Source organism: Ananas comosus, linkage group 6, assembly GCF_001540865.1.
Source record: "Ananas comosus cultivar F153 linkage group 6, ASM154086v1, whole genome shotgun sequence".
Taxonomy (NCBI): domain Eukaryota; kingdom Viridiplantae; phylum Streptophyta; class Magnoliopsida; order Poales; family Bromeliaceae; genus Ananas; species Ananas comosus.
Window position 1 is genome coordinate 5490882 of NC_033626.1, and position 15954 is coordinate 5506835.

Below are 15954 nucleotides of genomic sequence, written 5' to 3' on the forward strand. Positions count from 1 at the left end.
CCGCAAGCTAAGCATCCGGTGGTCGGATGCGAAGATTGAGCCGCAATATCGAAAACCGAGAGGATGACAGGGGCTTGGTGAAAATGTCGGCAAGTTGCTTGTCAGAAGGGATATGAATTAAGGCCAAATCACCAGACTGAACTTTTTCCCGCAAAAATTGATGATCAAGTTCAATGTGCTTCGTGCGAGCATGGAGAACAGGATTGGCCGCAAGGTAGGTGGTGCTGAGATTATCGCAATAAATACTGATAGAGCGCCATAAGAAAACACGAAGGTCACGAAGGAGACGACGAATCCAGACTGTCTCAGCAAGTGTGTAGGCTACAGCACGATACTCTGCTTCAGAACTAGAACGAGAAATGGTGGGTTGTTTCTTAGCGGACCAGGAGATAAGATTTGGCCCAAGAAAAATGCAATATCCAGAAGTAGAGCGACGTGTATCGGGGCAACCAGCCCAATCAGCATCAGCGAAGGCCACAAGAGAAGGATTGTCACAGCGAGAGATAGGAAGGCCATAAGTCAGCGTCCCCCGAATATAACGCAGAATACGTTTGACCGCTTGCATGTGTGGTTCACGAGGTGCATGAAGATACTGGGCAACAGAGTTGACGGCATATGAAATGTCCGGTCTGGTGAAAGTGAGATACTGGAGAGCACCAACGATCTGACGATAAGTGTATGGATCCTCAAGAAGATGCCCTTCATGGGAAGAGAGACGAGATGTTGGCGAAAGAGGAGTAGAAACGGGCTTACTGTCAAGAAAACCATGTCGCTGAAGCAATTGATGCGCATATTTTTGTTGAGATAGATGAAGACCAGATGGAGAGCGATGAACCTCAATACCCAAAAAATAATGCAGCGGTCCGAGATCCTTCATGGCAAATTCGCGTTGTAAAGTAACGATAAGAGCATCGAGAAGAGATGAGGAACTGCCGGTGACAATAATATCATCAACATACAAGAGGAGAACAAGAGTGCCAGAGGAAGAATGACAAACAAACATTGAGGGATCAGCAGTGCTGCCAACAAAACCAATCTCAGAAAGAAAAGAAGTGAAACGCTGAAACCAAGCCCGAGGAGCTTGTTTGAGACCATATATCGCTTTACGTAGGCGGCAAACGTGACTAGGAAGCGAAGGATGCACAAAGCCAGGTGGTTGTTTCATATAAACCTCCTCAGAGAGAGTGCCATGAAGAAAGGCATTCTTCACATCAAGTTGTCGGAGAGACCATCCAGAGGAGAGAGCGACTGAAAGAACAGTACGAATAGTGGTCGACTTGACAACCGGAGAAAAAGTCTCATCAAAATCAATGCCTTGTTGTTGTTTGTAACCCTGAGCCACTAGTCGAGCTTTGAGACGCTCAAGAGAGCCATCCGCCTTCTGTTTGACTTTGTAGACCCATTTACAGCCAATAAGATTGACAGAAGGAGGAGCAGGAACAAGCTCCCAAGTATCATTGGTGAGTAATGCATCAAATTCTTCAGCCATGGCAGCACGCCAATCTGCATCCTGAAAAGCTTCATGAAAAGTGATAGGCTCAGTAGGAAGAGTAGTATGTGTAGAAGCTAGGAAGGAGGTAGACCCAGCAAAATTCTTAGCCATAGATCGAGTAAGCATAGAGTGTGTCCGGATTGGTAAGGAAGGCTCTGCAGGCTGAGGTGAAGGTGGCCTGTCCGATGTGGAAGGCGTCAACTCAACAGGAGAAGGTAAAGCTGTAGCAGCAGAAGGTCGGAGGGTGTGTCGTCTGGTATAGACTCGGAGTTCAGGTGGACCAGCAACAGTGGCAGCATGTTCATCACTAACCTGTGTGGCATCATGATTCAAGGTGGAAGGAAAAGTCGATACAGTCTCAGATGGTGAAACAGATGCATTTGAACTAACATCCGGAGAAAGGCGTGTGAAGGAAAAACCAGAGATGGCATCAAGAGAGGAAGGACTTTCGCCCAATAAGGGAGGATTAGAAAGAAAATGTTGAAACATTTGAAAATTTGAGGTAGTGGGGGAAGATGAGGAAGAAAATTTGGACAGACAAGAGTAAGGAAAAACAGTTTCAACAAAAGTAACATGGCGAGAAATAAAAACTTTACCAGTGCTCGGATAGAGGCAGCGAAAGCCCTTATGTTTGTCAGAAAGACCCAAGAAAATACAAGGAAGTGATCGGGGAGAGAGCTTGTGATCTGCAATGTCCTGAACATCGGGATAACACAAACATCCAAAGACTCTGATAAGTTGCAAGTCAGGAGAAGCACAACCATGGAGAATGTCATATGGTGACCGCCCATTTAAAACAGTAAGAGACGGAAGTCGATTTACAAGAAAAACAGCAGTTTGAATGGCCTCAGCCCAAAAACGAGGAGGCAAGCCAGCTTGGAATAGTAGACTTCTAACAATGTTAGATAAATGCCTATGTTTTCTCTCAGCAAGGCCATTTTGTTGAGGAGTGTAAGGACAAGAAAATCGGTGAATAATTCCATTTTGTGAGCAAAAACTAGAAAACTTGTCATTTACAAATTCCGTACCATTGTCAGATTGAAAAATTTTTATTGAGCTATGAAATATATTTTCAACCATCTTCTTGAACTCGAAAAATTTGTCAAAAACTTCATGTTTAAATTTTAAAAGATAAAGCCAGGAAAATCTAGAATAATCGTCGATAAAAATAACATAATATTTGTATCCAGAAACCGAGGGCACAGGTGATTGCCAAACATCAGAATGAACAATATGAAAAGGAAAAGCAGATTGAGATTCTGAATCATGAAATGAGAGTTTAACATGTTTTCCCATATTACAAGCATTGCAGACAGATAATTTCAGTGCAGAATCAGAAACAATTTTATTATTTTTAATAAATGTAGAAAGAACAGGAAGACTAGGATGACCTAACCGTCTATGCCAGACATCTCCACTAAATCTAGATGCAATAAGAGCTAGTTGTTGCTTATTCCCTACACTTGCAAGTCTAGAAGAAATTGGATAAAGTGATGTTCCCGAGCTAGGACATCGAAGAAGCTCCTTCCCTGTTTCCTTGTCCTTCACAGAGAAACCAGTAGAGTCAAATTCAAAAAGAGAATTATTATCTTGACAGAATTTACGCACTGAAAGTAAATTTCTCTTAATAGTAGGAACAACAAGAACATTTTTTAGAGCAAAAGAGTTAGAAGATGTATTCAATTGAGTTTCACCTGTCTGAGTAATATCAAGTAAATTTCCATTACCAACAAGAATTTTTTCATGCCCACTATAAGGTTTAGAAGATGAGAGAATACCAGAGTTTGCGGTTATATGATTTGATGCTCCGGTATCCGGATACCAGACTTCCTCACCGGGTTCGTGAAGGTTCATAGCAGCAAAGGTCTGAGGAACTTCATCAGCAGCGAAAGAATGATTGAAGCGTTGTCTGCACTGAAGAGCAGAATGATTGAACTTTCCACATATCTGACATTGTATGCCGGACTTCGGAATATATGGTTGTTGATTTGGAGTGTAAGATTGTTGAGGATAATTAGGTTGAGACTGTGGGTAGATTTCAGGAGATCCACGACCAGAATAGTGTCTACCACGTTGTCCTCGGCCTCCACGATATCTACCTCCACGGCCTCCACGATTACCACGTCCACGATTGGCATAAAGAGCTTCACTGTCAATAGTGGGAATAGCAGAGGACGTAGTCACACTAGTGCGACGCTGAACTTCTGTTTCTTCTTGCATCAAGAGTGGACGAAGTTGTTCAAAAGTTGGCTTATTTCTGTGTGTGTTTAGAGCACTAACAAAACCTCGATATTCCTCAGGTAGCCCTAGAAGAACAGTCATGACCAAATTATGGTCTGACTCGATTTCACCAATCGCCTGAAGAGCATTACCAATCGTCTTGATCTTTTGCATGTAATCACTCATGCTCATTGAGCCTTTCTTGATGCTCCGCAATTCAGATTTTAGAGAAAAAGCCGTGGAAGCAGTCTTATCAAGAAAATATGCCTCAATAATTCTCCAAGCATCATATGCAGTTTTAGGTGAGCTAGAAACAACCATATGTAATATGCTAAGAGATAAAGTGGCATTAATCCATGAAAGTATAGTAGTATCGTTCTTTTTCCAACTCACATATTCAGGATTTATAACCTCCTTCTTATCAGCAGTATCGATAGTCTGAGAAGGCACAACACTAGTTCCGTCCACATGTTTTGTAACACCAAAACTTTCTAGAACATTAAGAAAGACTTGTTTCCACACAAGATATGTGGAATCGGTGAGTTCTAGTGGTATGAGAGTTTTGATATTAACAATTGGCAAATTTGAGGTAGAAGAAGACATGTTTACTACCTTAAGATAAGGATCCACCACTAGATAAGAAAGAAAGATAAATCGGAATGTAGCGGATGTGAATAAAAAAAGAACCTGAATTCTATCACATGAGAGGAACCACTTATCACCAAATAAGATCGACCGCACCAAGGAAAGAACCGAGCGATACGAGCAACCAACAGTAGGACAGTCCGAGCGGCACGAGAGGAGCAAAGAGGAATCACAGAGAGGCTGAAAATACTGTAGCAGAAATACTGTAGCAGAGGCACTGTAGCACTGGTACTGTAGCGCTAAAACTGTAGCGATAGTACTGTAGCAGTACTGTAGCGATAGTACTGTAGCAGTACTGGGAAGATAGAAAACCAAAAGAAAAGACACCTATAGAAAAAGGTGAGATTTATGGTGGATGGTGGCTATGGATCGATATCCCCACATTAGGGTTCCCGCTCTGATACCATGAAAGAAGGGCTAAAGTGTATACCCTCTTGAGTTGTATTAATGAATATATATAGTACAAGAGATTGTCTTATTATAGTAACAATGACTACTATAGTAAGAGTATAACTAGGATTACATACTATATAATCCTACTCTATAGAAGGCAATGATACTACTCTATATAAGGCAATAATACACAATATCCTAATATATCGTAACATCCTAATATAGATAAAATATATCGTAACAATGCTTCTATAAAACATAGCTATATTTGTAATTTAGTTTCATTATTTGTAGTTGTGGCCACTTTTAACGAAATTTTATATGTTTTTTCAACACATTTGATGCATGCTTCTATAAAACAAAGTACATTTACAGCAATTTACTCTACTAGGGTATCAAAGGCATATTGAACATGGATTCCTATCTAATCCTTTTTCCAATTGCCACTGATGTTTACATTCATTATTTAATAAATTAGGAATTACTTTGTCACATTCTAAGTTCATAAAATGTCCTATATCAAAGTCAAAATAATTTCTTTCAACTCCAAAATCAGTGATTAAGTCATTTTCATCATCAGATGAAGTATCATTATCTTGGTCATATGCTACTATACTTATAATTGAGTATATTGATTCGGTATCAGACATATACTCATCTACTGAAAGCAAGTTTTCTTGAGTTTCTTCTATTAACATGGAATTTCTATCTTTTTTATTTTGTCTTTTCGTACATGTATTTGCTAGGTGGTCTGTGCTTCCACTAGCAGTGTAATTTATTTTTATAATTTCTTTCACCACCGAATTTTCTAACATGGCAATCTTTGTTTAGGTATGGTTTTCTTGCTATGGATTTACGTCAAATGTATCTTTTCTTAGGTTTTCATTGATATTTGTTTTCTCCTTGGTCGATATTGTTGGGGAGTTTCATATTTTTGGCTTGTATACATAACATTCTTACAGAAAGCGTATTCATTATTTTTCAGTTGCTTCTAAATTTGAATGTTAGTACATTTTTCTTGTAGGAAGGAGATAATAAATTGAATCCTATGCCCTATCGACCAAGCTGTATTAGGGCTTGCTTTAATAACTGGTAATTCTTCCCATCGTTTTGTTATTTCTCTTCCTAAGGCACCTAGTAATTTATTAAATAATTTATTTCCTATATCATTGTGAAAGCATTACCACTAATACTGGCATAATAGAAGCAATCATTTAAGAATTTTTTAATATATATCCAATTATCAATGCTTAATTGTTCTAATTTTATTAATGCATCTTTCTGTAATCCTATGTGTCGTGAGTGAGGATCTTGGCCAGTTACTAAACAATGTATCTTATTAACAAAGTTATAAGGGTTAGGTCCTAGTTTTATTAATTCCTGGAAATCATTTGGATATTGTTGTTCAAACTGTTCCCAAAGTCCTTTTACTGATTCTCCTAAAAATGTTCCAAGATACCTATACTGCCATACATCTCTTCTACATTATCTCCAGAAATATTTCTAATGTAATCTGCTACAACTAGTCCTTTCCATTATTAAGTATTTTTCCTGTTCCTATATCTTAAAATTTAATGGGCTTTTCCAAAGGCATACATTTTCCTAGGGATTTTACGTTTTTTCCATAGGGATAAATTTCATTTTCTGTTGCATAAGATATTGGTCTTCCAGGAACGTTTCCTGATGAGTATGGCCTATATGGTGAAGGAGTCATTTCATGAAAGGACTTGCAGTTGTGGCTGTGGCAGAGGATCCTTAGCCCTCTTCAACAAGAGTTATTTCTAAGTTATGGGGGATTTCATCTTTTATTTCTAAAATTTCTTCTGCAGCTTTTTCTAAGTTTTTAATATTGTCAAGGTCTTTCCAAGTAAATAAGGGCCTTTGCTTATAAGTTTCAAGATTACCAAAGTTTTTGTCCCTTTCTATTCTCTCCTTTCTTTTTTGTTTTATTTGTGCTATCAAGGCTTGTTCTTCTTCGAAGGTTAAATCATCTTCATCTTCTTCATCAGTCTTATTATAACAATTGCTTTCTATGTTTACCAAGTTTAATTCAGAATCTAAAGGCACATTAAAAGTTGTTTCGTTAGTAGGAAGATTTAGATCCCTTCTCGATTCTATATCATCCTCAGTACTTTCACTTTCTTGTGGCCGACTCTTATAATTAGTGAACCTTACAGAATTTCGTCCCTGGGTTGAGTGATAATATATGGTATCTGTAGGTATTAGGACTTTATTTTGTCTCCAGAATTTATAAACATCCCATTCTAAACCAACGTATTTTTCTGAGTCTATTGATAGTGGCTTTAATAATTTCATTCCTTTACTTCCCATTAAGTCTATTATACCATCAATGTCTAATTTAAATTTGTTTGACTAGTTTTAGTTAATAGTCCTATATAACAGACACATAATAGTAAATTTGTTCCGATCATGTCTTCAAAACCTTTGGTCTGAATTCCTATTTATGTGTTTTGCAAACTCATTAGTCTTTACAAGATAGTCTGGAATACAGTAAAATATTCCTCCATTATAATTCATGTCTATTTCTATTAGTCCTAATGGGGTTTAGTAGGATCAGAATTCCAATCATCATATATCATTAAAAATGCCTTAGTTCCTAGTTGCTTTCAAAATAATCCTTTGATTCCTACTATAATTAATCCCATATGCATTAGTCTAAATTTTGTGTTAACAGTTGTTCTTCTGGTCTTTTATCAATTAGTTCTAAGACAACCTTATATCCTTCTAAAGAGGATACTGGTTGTTCTCTTTCATGCCTATAAAAAGCTGATCTTCCTCTAAATTTTCCCTTTTTATATAATATTTGTGGTTTTAATGCTTTTAATCCATTTGTCCTAAAAAGTTCTATGCCTTTGTCCATATCTATTAAAGTTTCTAACTGTAACCCATCATTCCTAGAATTTGTTTTGCTAAACATTCTATTTATTATATCTATTGGGTTTTTTGTAGGCTTTTCCATTAGGGTTTTGGAGTTACTTGGAAGAAAGTCCATGGTTCGGGTTGTCTGCGAGGTCTAGGATGTTGATCTCCTATATTAAGTACTTCAAATTGTTTTGTTAATTCATCAACTATTGTTGATTGAGTGTTAGTTTGTTGGGAGGCTAAACTAAATATGGTATCAAATTTTTTGTGTAAATCTAATAACAATGCGATAATGGTATTATTTTGCCTTATTATACTTGTTCAGTCTGTGATGTAGGATTGTAATTAGTGAATCCTATAGGATCTTTATGTAGACTTTGGACATTTCTTATGGCTTCTTGGTATGCGTCGTGAATGCCCTTGTCTTTGTCTAAACTGCTCATTCAACGGCTAATTGTTTCAGTTCAGCTAGCCGTTTAAGGCAAGTGTTAATGTCTTGTTCTTGTTTATTAATCCTTTTATCCAAGTTAATTGGTTTAATATCTAACTGATTTATTTTCTTATCAAGAATTATTATTTTCTTTTCAAGTTCTAAATTTTGATTTTTTATATAATCTAGATTTTCAGCTAATCTAGTCAAAATGGTTAATGGGTTCTATTGATGTGGTCTAAAGTTAAAAAGGTTTGTTGTAAAGATCTAGGATCAATCGTTACTTGCTTTAACTAAGGTTTATGGCTCTGATACCAAGCGAGAGGGGTGCCTAGAAAAATTGGTCCCTTGATTTTTCTAGGTTAGAGTCTAAAGGAAACGTGAATATGGAAAAAGTAATTGGTCTAAAATAATATATAAAAGTAGGGTAAGAATAAAAGCTAATAATTGAAAGAAGAAACTTATACCTATGGCTAGCCCAAAGGTTATAAGAAGATGTTTCCTTTTTTGACCTTTTTTTTTATATAAGAAAAAGATTAGATATTAAATAAGAAAGGAAATAGATGGAGAGTACAGATAATAATAAATATAAATAAAGAGAGAGGATAAGATGAAGAACAAAAAAGAGAATTAAAGGGTTTAGGAGAAACAGATTGGTGTATATCCCTACTAGGTACTAACTTCACTATCTATTGTATATTTGTATCTACACAAATATAAGTTTAAGGCTCTTAAAATTAATTTTATTTCTTATGGGTCTTCATCTTATTCTATTTTTGAAAGATGCAGGTAGACCTAAAGACCAAGGATTACGGCACGGGACAGCACGTCCAAGAAGGGGGCAAGGTACTTGGGGGGGGGTGGTGGTGGGTGTCGGACCCCCCTCCGTACCGCGGCACACTCCCCGTATCGCACGATCTCGTGCGATACGGGGAATGTGCCGCGGCACAGTGCCGGCACAACATCAGAAGAGGAGCATGTGAAGGAGAAGCCAGAGATTGCATAAAAAGTAGGACTCTCACCCTACAAAGGAGGATAGACAAAAATTGTTGAAACAGTTGAAAGTTTGAAATAGTGGAGGAATGTGAAGAAGAGAATTTAGAAAGACAAAAAAAATGTTTCAACAAAAGTAACATGCCGAGAAATAAAAACTTTATCAATGCTTGGATAGAGACGGCAAAAACCTTTTTGTTTATCAGAGTGTCCCAAGAAGACACAAGGAAGTGATCGAGGAGAGATCTTAAGAGTTGCAATGTCCTGTACATCGAGATAACACAAACATCCAAAAATTCTGACAAGTCGCAAGTCAGGGTAAGCACAACCTTGCAGAATGTCGTATGGCGATCGTCCTTCCAAAGCAATAAGAGAAGGAATTCGATTTACGAAAAACACAGCAGTTTGAATGGCATCAGCTCAGAAACGAGAAGGCATGCAAGCTTGAAACAGCAGGCATCTAACAATGTTAGATAAGTGCCTATGCTTCCTTTCGGCGAGGCCATTTTGTTGAGTATAAGGACAAGAAAATCGATGAAGAATTCCATTTTGTGAACAAAGGTAGAAAACTCATCATTTACAAACTCAGTACCATTGTCCGATTGGAAAATTTTGATTGAGCTATGAAATATGTTTTCAACCATTGCTTTAAACTCGAAAATGTTGTCAAAAACCTCAGGTTTAAATTTGAAAAAATAAAGACAAGAAAACCGAAAGCAATCATCGATGAATATAACATAATATTTATACCCAGAAACCGATGGAACAGGTGATTGTCATACATCAGAATGCACAATATGAAAAGAAAAGGCAAATTGAGATTCAGAATCAGGAAAGGAGAGTTTAACATGTTTTCCCATATTACTAGCACTACAAACAAATAATGTCAAAGTAGAATTACTATCAGAAACAATTTTATTGTTTTTTAAAAATGTTGAAAGAACAGGAAGACTAGCAAGAAGACTAGGATGACCTAACCGTCTATGCCAAATATCACCACTAAATCTAGATGCAACAAGAGCCATCTATTGCTTATTCCCTACACTTGCAACTTTAAAAGAAATCGGATAGAGTGATGTTCCCCAGTTAGGGTAGCGAGAAGCTCCATCCCTATTTCCTTGTTCTTCACAAAAAAACCAGAGTCGTCAAATTCAAAAAGAGAGTTACTGTCATGACAGAACTGTCACTGAAAGTAAATTTCTCTTAATAGAGGAACAGCAAGAACATTTTTAAGAGCAAAGAAGTTAGAGGACTTATTCAATTGAGTTCCACCTGTCTGAGTAATATCAAGTAAATTTTCCTTATCAACAAAAATTTTTTCATGCCCAGTATAAGGTTTAGAAAATGAGAGAATACCAGAATTCGCGGTCGTGTGATTAGACGCTCCAGTGTCTGGATACCACACTTTCTCACCAGGTTCATAAAGGTTCGTAGCAGCAAAAGTCTGAGGGACGTCGTCAGTAACGAAAGAATGATTGAAGCGTTATTTGTACTGGAGAGCAGAATAGGTGTACTTTCCATAAATCTAACATTGTGTGCCAAACTTTGGAATATAAGGTTGTTGATTTGAAGTGTAAGGTTGTTGAGGATTATTAGGTTGAGGATGTAGGTAGGGTCCAGAAGATCCACGACCAGGATAATAGTTGTGCCTACCGCGCTGTCCTCGACCTCCGCGATATCTTCCCCCACGGCCGCCACGATTACCGTGTCCACGATTGGCATAAAAGGCATCAATAGTGGGAGTAGCAGGGGACGTCATTAAGCTAGTACAACATTGGACTTCTGTTTCTTCTTACATCAAGAGTAGACGAAGTTGTTCAAAGGTAGGCTCATTTCTGTGTATTAAGGGCACTGACAAAACCTCTATATTCTTCTGGTAGTATTAGAAGAACAGTCATGACCAAATTATGGTCCGACTCGATTTCACAAATCGCCTGAAGAGCATCATCAATTGACTTAATCTTTTGCATGAAATCACTCATGCTCATTGAGCCTTTCTTGACGCTTCGCAATTTAGACTTCAGAGAGAAAGCCGTGGAAGCTGTGTTATCAAGAAAATAAGCTTCGATGGTTCGCCAAGCATCATATGCCGTTTTGGGTGAGCTAGAAAGGACCATTTGTAATATGCTAAGAGAGGGCTTTTTTGCATCTAGCCCCCTAGAAAAAATTTATTTTAAAAATAGCCCCAGCAAATTTATATTTGCACTTTTGGCCCTGACCCTGCCACGCAGACGCCATGTCAGCACCACGCGAGCGGGGCTGGGCCAGGGTGTTAAGTTGAACACGGTGAACCATTCACCATGTCCAAACATGGTAAATGGTTTACCGTGTCTAGAGAAAATACAAATATATGTATTTTTCGCAATATAAATATTGAAAAGAGGAATAGGGAGTAGGGATGTCAATGGGTATGGATACCCAAAATATCATCCGAACCCAAACCCGAATAAATTATTTATATACATAATTTATTTTTATTTATTTATACAATATATAAAAATTTAATAATTTATATAAAACCCGCTGGGTTCGGGTCCGGATTCGGGTTTCGGGTTTTTGGTCCGGTATGGATATAGGTATGAATTTTTAAAACTCGCCGAATTCGGATTCGGGTTCGGGTTTTAATTTGATTTTCGGATTCGGGTTCGGGTTTTTGAAAACCCGATCCAAACCCGACCCGTTGGCACCCTAATAGGGAGAATATAAATATTGAAAAAGAGAAAAAAGAAGAAAGTTTTTACAAGAGCAGGAAAGGAAAAACATAAGACTATTACTCAAAAGGCTTGAGTTGTTTGGTTGCTTGCTCTTTCTCGCTCATCCTTTGTTGTGAAGAGGTGCCTTCTATTTTTAGTTGGCTTTGAGGCTGTGAAGAAGAGTGTAGATGCTGGCAAGGTGTACAGCAGATTCCTTGTGGTGCGTTGGAAAGAAGATGCCTTTGCTTTTATAGCTGTCTTGAAGGTGATGGAAGCTTATAGAAACTTGCTGAAGGTGGCAGAAGGAGAATCTTCAATAGTGGATGCTGACGTGTCTTGTACGGCTGATGTTGGATTGTTCTTAGTAGATGCTGACATGTCTTGTACGACTTATGCTGAAAATATTTAAAGGTTTTTTTTAACCAATCTATTATCATTCTCTCTTCTTCTTTTTAAACTATTGTGATCCTAATAACTAATCTAATCCTGATAATGCTGCACCGCTGCTTGTTTCTGGTTGTTCTGGTAAGTTTACCAAAGAATATGGTACTGAAGATGTTTCATTACTGGAGGAGGATGTTGCTGCCTGTGCTCTTACCGGTTGTCTTCTGTAATAATTCTGATGCCTGGCAGAGGTTGGAGTCTTCGCAAAATTGCTTCTAACATTTTTTCTATCGTTTCTTCCTTTTTTTCTTTTCTTCAATTTTACCTTTTATTTCCTTTCTTATCTTTGTTATTTTCTATTTCCTTTTCTTCTTTGGAAGTATGAACCAATCTACATAACATATTACCGTAAAATAACCATAATGAATTTTCAGATCACTGCTCGCAATTTCCAACCGAAGCTAGGTTAGTTCACTTTAAAAGATAGACTCATTTTCAGTTTTTGGAACTTTCTCAATCTAACTTATTCACTTCATATGATATCTAATTCGTTATATATTAGAGCTATTGAGATACACCAACAATAAACTTTGGAGCTCTTTTAAATAAGCTAATAAACTAGAACGCACATATCTCTTAAGAAAAAATAAAAACTTGTTCTGCAATGCCTTGTGCTGAAATTGGGGAAGCTTGGGCCTGTAGTGCCGCTATAATGTCTACTGGTAATATTTGAAATATATTGGTTTGTGGTTGAGCACTACTTGTTGATGCCTCTATACTTTCGGGGTGCATTTTTATTTGCCAAAAACAAGATTTACAATCAAATTTACTGAATATTTTTCAATCTTGTATGTTGTTTATTAATTGAGACTTCTCAGGGATGTTATATCCATTGATAATTTTTAGATTAGCTACCAGAAGACCCCTGGTCATAGAGATCCCAATAAAAAATATTTTATAGCTTGTATTAATTCACTAATAGAGTATTTTCAAACCATTAGGATTGGTAGCTTCCTTTTTTATGTTGTGTTTAAAGAATATAAGACAGGCGTCTACCATACATGGCTAGAAATTGTAGAAGCCATACATAATTTACTAGGACCACAATATAAAGGGTTTAGAACTCTTTCGGAAGCATTATATTCCGATAGGCAAATTCTTGACCACATTTCTTCATTTCTCCTTCTCTTCAAACTTATCAAGACACTCCTCCAAGTTACACTATTGCTCATGACTCTTAACAAAATAATTTTTTGTGACCATTATGAAACTATGCAAAGGACATCCCAAAGGCTTAATTATAATAGTCAAGCTTTGATCAAAGAAAAGCAAACCCTCCAAAACCAACTAAGAAAATTAGAAGAAAAATTAGCCTCTCTATCCATACAAGCTCCACTAGCAACACTACAATTTCTCCCAGCACCACCAACGGTCCAGCAACCTCCACAATTACTACCAGCTTCATTACCACAACACCAATATCCTTTATTCATTTCTCCACAAGTACAATGCCACCAAAAAGATCCAGGACAATCCTCTATAAGGTATGAACAGTCAACAACAACAACAATGCAGCACCAACCACAGGCTGTAACTCCGCCCCAGCTCCAGGCATCAACAAGTAGTATTCAACCACAAAGCAATATATTTCAAATATTACCACCAGCAGACATTGTAACAGCACTACAGGCCCAAGCTTCCCTAATTTCAGCACAAGGCATTCGAAAACAAGTTTTTTAATTTCTTAAGAGATACGTGCATTTCTAGTTTATTAGCTTATCTAAAAGAGCTCCAAAGTTTACTGTTGGCGTATCTCAATAGCTCTAATATATAACGAATTAGATATCGTATGAAGTGAATAAATTAGATTGAGGAAGTTCCAAAAACTGAAAAGGAGCCTGTCTTTTAAAGTGAACTAATCTAGCTTTGGTTGGAAATTGCGAACAGTGATTTGAAAATATATTATGGTTATTTTGCGATAATATGTTATGTAGATTGGCTCATACTCCCAAAGAAAACAAGGAAATAGAAAATAGCAAAGATAAGAAAGGAGAAAGAAAGGTGCAATTGAAGAAAAGAAAAAAAACACAGTAGAAAAAATGTTAGAAGCAATTTTGCAAACTCTCCAGCCTCTGCCAGGCATTGGAATTATTACAGAAGACAACCAGCAACAACTGGTAAGAGCATAAGCAGCAACATCCTCCTCCAGTAATGAAACATCTTCAGTACCATCTTCTGTGGTAAACTTATGAGAACAGCCAAAAACAGGCAACGGTGCAACATTATCAGGATTAGACTAGTTATTAGAATCATAATAGATTTTTAAAAAAAGAAGAGAAAGAGAGAATGACAATAAGATTGGTTAAAAAAAAAAAGACCATTAAATCTTTCCAGCATCAGCATCCACTATTGAAGATTCTCCTTCCACCACCTTCAGCAAGCCACTATAAGCTTCCATCACCTTCAAGACAACTGTAAAACTAAAGGCATCTTCTTTCCAACGCACTACAAGGAATCCACTTTACATCTGGCCAGTATCTACACTCTTCTTCACCGACTCAAAGTATTTTTCATGTTCCTGTATCTTGAAATTTAATAGGCTTTTTCAAAGGCATACGTTTTCCTAAGGATTTTACGTTTTTTCCTTAGGGATAAATTTCATTTTCTATTACATAAGATACCGGTCTTCTATGAACGTTTCCTGAAGAGTATGGCCTATATAGTAAAGGAGCCGTTTCATGGAAAGGAGTTGCAGTTGTGTCTGTGGAGAACCCTTCGCCCTCTTCCACAAGAGTTATTTCTAAGTTATGGGGAATTTCATCTTTTATTTCTAAAATTTCTTCTGCGGCTTTTTCTAAGTTTTTAATATTGTCACGGTCTTTCCAAGTAAATAAGGGCCTTTGCTTATAAGTTTCAAGATTACCAAAGTTTGTCCCTTTCTATCCTCTCCTTTCTTTTTTGGTTTATTTGTGCCATCAAGGCGTGTTCTTCTTCGAAGGTTAAATCATCCTTATCTTCTTCATCAGTCTTATTATAACAATTGCTTTCTATGTTTTCCAAGTTAGTTCGGAATCTAAAGGCACATTAAAAGTTGTTTCGTTAGTAGGAAGATTTAGATCCCTTCTAGATTCTATATCATCCTCAGTACTTTCACTTTCTTGTGGCCGACTCTTATAATTACTGAAACTTATAGAATTTCGTCCCTGGGTTGAGTGATAATATATGGTATCTGTAGGTATTAGGATGTTATTTTGTCTGCAGAATTTATCAAGATCCCATTCTAAACCAGCGTATTTTTTTAATAATTTCATTCCTTCCCACTAAGTCACGTATATATATATATAGAGAGAGAGAGAGGAGCTAGAATACTCTCAAAAGCACCAAGAGGGTGGTGCTTTTGAGTTTTTAACCATTGGATGGAGAGATATAGGGTTGAGATGATTGTGGTAGGTGGTGGTACGTGGTGGTAGGTGGAATAGTGTTTGATCCAAGGGTATTAGTAATTAAGGAGTAGATCCAAGGGCTAGAAACTTAGAAGCACCAATGGGTTGGTGCTTCTAAAAGTATTCTAGCTCAATTCTATATATATATATATATATATATATATATAGAGTCCAGCTGGGATACTATCGATAGCACCAAGGGTTATATATATATATATATATATATAGAGAGAGAGAGAGAGAGAGAGAGAGAGAGAGAGAGAGCAGGTCTACTGCGCTATTAGGAGCACAGCAGCCCTTATTCTCCTAACTTTCTAACCACCCATCAAGTTTGATGGGTGGTTAGAATGAGAAAGGGAGTTATTGAAGAGAAATTCA